The sequence below is a fragment of the Protomyctophum parallelum genome (genome assembly GCF_964188405.1).
Source record: "Protomyctophum parallelum genome assembly, chromosome: 5".
NCBI lineage: Eukaryota > Metazoa > Chordata > Actinopteri > Myctophiformes > Myctophidae > Protomyctophum > Protomyctophum parallelum.
The window spans coordinates 23704752-23709751 of NC_139702.1; the positions used below are offsets into that span (position 1 = coordinate 23704752).

Here is a 5000-nt window from a genome sequence, read left to right on the forward strand (position 1 = left end):
ACCACTAGGTGTCTCTGCTGGCATTCCGTAGCATTTTCGTTGATCATTCGATATGATTGAAACTTGAAATCGTTTGTAATACAGATGACAGTTTACACTATTTTGGTGTGTATAGATTAGGCTATAGAACGTTTGATACTTGTATGAGGTATCTGATTATTGACTATTTCTTCAGGGCATAATTGCAAATGTGTGCTATAATTGCGCCAAACCTATTGCCTTCATCATACTGTTGATATACATTGCGAATTTATCATCACAAGATTACATTTTAACAGAAAATCTAATCTAATAATAATAATAATAATCTAATATAATCACATTTACAGACTATAGGGCAGTTCTACATTTATCACTTTTATTTTGAAGGTGAGATAGGAACAAGAACAACTGCATATTATTCACTGTTGTCTTGACGGTTTACAGTCTCGCGTGCTGAAGTTGCTGAACTGTCAGTTGTGTGAATGTTCTTCAGACGCGACAACGCTGCATGTGACGCTGTCACTGTCACTGACTCACTGTCTGTATCTGTACAATTCTGTATCGTCTTCGGTCTTCACATGAACTCCACCTCCGAGCTTGGCCACACTGAGTTGTATGCAGTTGACTGACTGACTGACTGACTAACTGCAGCCAGGTAAGTGTGTCGGTATTAATATGATTGCAAACCAATGGTTATTATTATTATTTTACATGTGTTTGTCACTCGAGAAGGATTTAATCGAAATACGCAAGGCAATTAATTAACACATGACAATATTGCAATATTGTGGTGGTGGTGTGTGTGTGTGTGTGTGTGTGTGGGCTCTGCGTATGCGTTCCATGATAGGCTGCTATTCCTAACGGCTCTCACTGGAGACTGGAGTCTGAGTCTGGACTCTCTGGAGCCATGCATGAACCCCTGGCTGGCTCTCAATATAAATCCGCAATTAATATGCATGAATAAGCAATTATTCCTACAGTGGGGTTTAACCTCCTTCTCAGACAGTGCAGTGCAATATGCGTTCCTTGATGTTACAGTTGAGTTAGGCATGTGTATTGTGTAGCCCAAACATTTAGATTCTCGTAGAGGCTATGTATTGTGTATTGTTTCGCAGCTACTCCCGGTGACTCGTCTTATAAACTGGTCACGGAATAACCGATCTTATCAGAAGTTGTGGCTCGCTCACGCCAGGGCTCCACTGGGCGCGTCTGCGTCGCATCTGCGTCGCGTCTCCGTCAGCGTCGGGAATGTGCCCTTTTAATCAATGGAGGGTGGCTCCACTGCCCGCGTTGCGTCGCGTCTCCGTCACCATAAAATTGAACCGGTTCGTTTTTTGACGCACGCACGCGTGACGCACGCGTGACGCAACGCGCCCAAACGCGCCCAGTGGAGCCCTGGCGTTAGTCACCACGCGGGCACGCGTTGCGCGCTATAGCTGTTACTGCACTTATTATTTTTAACTATGACTAATGAGTAATGACTGTGATGCGGTGGTTGAAATTTGAAATAGGCATAGGCTAGCCTGGGCTGGGCTACAGACTGTAGTAGCAAGTAATAGACAACTTTGTCTCTCGCTTTCATTTCAGTCAGTATATGTCCGAATTCATCCATGGCTCCGAGCGGGTTTTGACCCTGATGGTTCTCACAGCAGGAGCCATGTTGTTTAGTACTGGTGTAAATTTGGTTTTGAAGCCAATTAGCCAAGCCATGCTTCTTCGACTAGCTCCTGAGCATATCGGACCAATCCAGATTCTTCAATTCAAGCCGGTTATTTACAGTTATTTATAGGAGGCTACAGTAGCGCCTCTTTTATTTGTATAAGAACTTTGTACTTTCATTCATTCATCCATTCATTCATTCAGGCTACTGTACTATAAAAAGCTTTCAACCCCAGCCATCCTATCATGACTCTTGCAACACAACAGACAGGGACAGGGAACTGCCTAGTAGTTTATTTTGTCCTCTTGGGATAGGCCTAATAATAATACTTTGATAACAATGCCTGATGATCTCTGATCTAACTGAAGCCCTACCCCTCTGTTGTGTCTCTGCACAGTCTAAAAGCACAGCTGTATTTCCTGAAACTTCCCTGTTTTAAATGAGAGCTTCCTGGTGCCACTTATGGGTTTGGTGGTCGCAGTGTTGTCTAGCCTCCTTGTGTTTTTGCCTGTCTCCAAATTGACAGTTGACAGTAAAATGACTGGGCTCTTGTCTCAAGACGTATCTCAGCTATTGCTTTGGGCATATATCATCAACCAGAGATTATCTAATTCATGTAGGCCTAACCACTTAAACCATACAATGGAGGGTATGTGCATGCATAAAGTGAATTGCAGATCGAGTGGCAAAGTGAGTGGTAAAGTGAGTTTAACTTTGTTTAATGTCGTTTGACTCGTTTAATGCAATCAGATGACTTTTCTGTGTGGATGTATGGGCTGTCAAGGCCAGAAAGTAGTTTTTTGACACTCCTTTCCCGCATAACTTCCGGGTATGATGATGATTTCACGCGCATACCCTCTATAGCCTGCTTCGTTGACCAGGGTCCCCCAGGGGTCTGTATTTGTTCCTCTCCTTTTTGAACGGTGCTAACCACTCCAACGTGTATGTCTGTTCTCCCTGGAAATAAAAACGTCTAGGTTTCCGAGGCTACCCTCCCGGTGACGTCATGTGGCATTCAAGTCAATGGCAAAATAAACGTGTGGCTTTTTACATCTGTCCACCCGGGAGGGTGGACGGGGGGACAAACAGGCAGGTTGGCAAACATGTTTGCAGACCACAGGGATGGATTCAATAGTTTGTTTATTCTCAAAATGACTCCTAAGGGAGCAATTCATTGACCACATGTGGTATTGTGGCAGAGTAGCAAACAACATAACCTTTATTTGCCTTCCTTTAGCAGAGTTTAAACACAGTGCTGTACTGTGTACAATGATCACAAAATTACAATAACAAATTAGTTAAATTAGACACAAGAAGTCAAGGGCTCACATGAGTCACATGGGTCGCTGCCCGCACAGAATACAAAACTCTGATGCTGGCATTCAAAGCAACCAAAGGTATGGCTCCCCCATATCTTACAAGTATGATTGAACCCTACAAACCCTCCCGCGCACTCAGATCAGCCAACGCAGGGAAACTGGAAGTACCCTCACTAAAAACGCCGGGACAACGCTCCACACGTCCCAAACTCTTCTCCCTTCTGGCTCCAAAACTGTGGAATGCACTTCCCATTGCAGTCAGAACTGCAGCATCACTCCCAATCTTCCGCCGTAGCCTGAAAACCCACCTTTTCAGACTCCATCATGGCCCATAGCACTTACCCTAACCCCTTAGATAGCATTTCTGTTGGCTTAGATAGCATTTGACACAGACTTATAGCATGTTATGTAGACAGCACTATAATTGTATTGTATATAGTCATAGCACGCCATAGTACATATGTATAGCATAGTAGTGAATATGTATAGTTTATTATGTATAGTGTATGTATAGTTTCATCATATAGATATTCCACTGTTACCTTCTTAGCTTACGCATGTTTCATGATAAATGCTTTTATGTGATGTATTCCCATGCTTTTGTTCTTGCTTAAATGTAAGTCGCTCTGGATTAAGAGCGTCTGCTAAATGCCTAAATTGTAAATTGTAATGAGTGTTGTTCTGTACTGGAGTCTGGACTAGTTGAATTGATTTATAAAGCAGGTTAATCAATTGTGTTATCAACTGGTGAAACATCATTGGACATGGGACTGTTCTGCAATGCTATGAATTGCATTTGGGCCACAGCAGAGCTGTTTACTTCCAGAAAAGTTGACTCTGTCTCCTTCGTGGACAAACCTAGGATAAAAGCTGTTTTAGGAGCTCTTGACGTCTTGTACTGTCAATTGTAAGATGCAGACAGCCGCAGTCTTTCTTAAATTGCACTCAAGTAGGACGGCACACAGTTTTTTTGCCTTGTTGTTGATTCTAAAAATATATGGCCACACTCCTCCTTGGCATGGTCGTGTGGCTAGACTCCCCGGGAAGTTGTCTCCACTGTGGCTGAGAGTCAAGTGCTGTGTGTGTGTGTGTGTGTGTGTGTGTGTGTGTGTGTGTGTGTGTGTGTGTGTGTGTGTGTGTGTGTGTGTGTGTGTGTGTGTGTGTGTGTGCACGTATCGGGTGGTGGACATGTGATTATGTTTGTGCATAGTGTGTACCCAGTGCGTTACATCCATGTGACGCATTGGGCACATCCTGTCCTTGCTTGTGGCGATCCCACTTCTGGATGTTTACTCGTGCTGTACGTTAGCGCTCCACATCATCATGTCCACGGTAGCTAAATAAGGTCTTGAGTGTGGACAGAATGACGCTTCAGAAGGAATCCTGGCATCAAGTCCCATGTCTGGAAACAATGTTTGTTTTTCCACACACATCAGCTGTAGAATGTCCCAAGTTCACTTGGTCAGAGAAAGTCTGCTGGACATTATACAGTATACTAGTACAGCCTAGCCAGTTGGTGAATAGACGGATAATTATTAATTATATTGTCTTTTCTTTCTTTTCAAAATCTTTTTATTTTCGTTTTATAACAGTATGCGTGTCAAGTCACAGATTCATAGAAAAATTCAAATTAAAACATTCGATTTTAGTATCAGTGACTGTGGGGTAAACAAACGTACTGTATAAATCACAGATCGTGGGCAGACATATTAAGACTGTTATTGTGCAAAACCATTTCCTCCCCAATTTAGTATAGCCAATTCCCAATTCCCCAGCCTCTCTACAAGTACTCCATCTCTGCTAACCCCCACAATCAGTCATTGGGAGGGTGAAGAAAGCCTCAGGTCTCCTCTGATACCCGGGCCGTCAAGCCAACATCTTCTTTCCACCCGACAGTGGAAGGTCTCACTAGGGGGGCGTAACGCATGTGGAGGTACACGCTATCCCCCCCACCTCCGCCCTCCCCTGAACAGGCGCCCTATATATTGTCTTTTCAATGGAGGAATGTGGAAAAATGGAGACATAAAACCGTTCTTCCA

The 5000-nt window shown here is 43.6% G+C and overlaps 1 protein-coding gene across 4 annotated transcripts in view; it reads left to right on the forward strand.

Moving 5' to 3' along the window:
* The first annotated feature begins 475 nt into the window (after positions 1–475).
* The window catches only part of pik3r6 (phosphoinositide-3-kinase regulatory subunit 6), a 32056-nt gene continuing 27531 nt past the window's right edge, over positions 476–5000 (forward strand). For 3 of the 4 annotated variants that reach the window (XM_083766048.1, XM_083766051.1, XM_083766050.1), the window contains exon 1: positions 476–637. The gene's annotated coding sequence lies outside the window, so the exon portion shown is untranslated. Of the gene's footprint in view, positions 638–4775; positions 4895–5000 lie in introns of those variants that run through there. The other variant, XM_083766049.1, reaches the window with a different exon arrangement.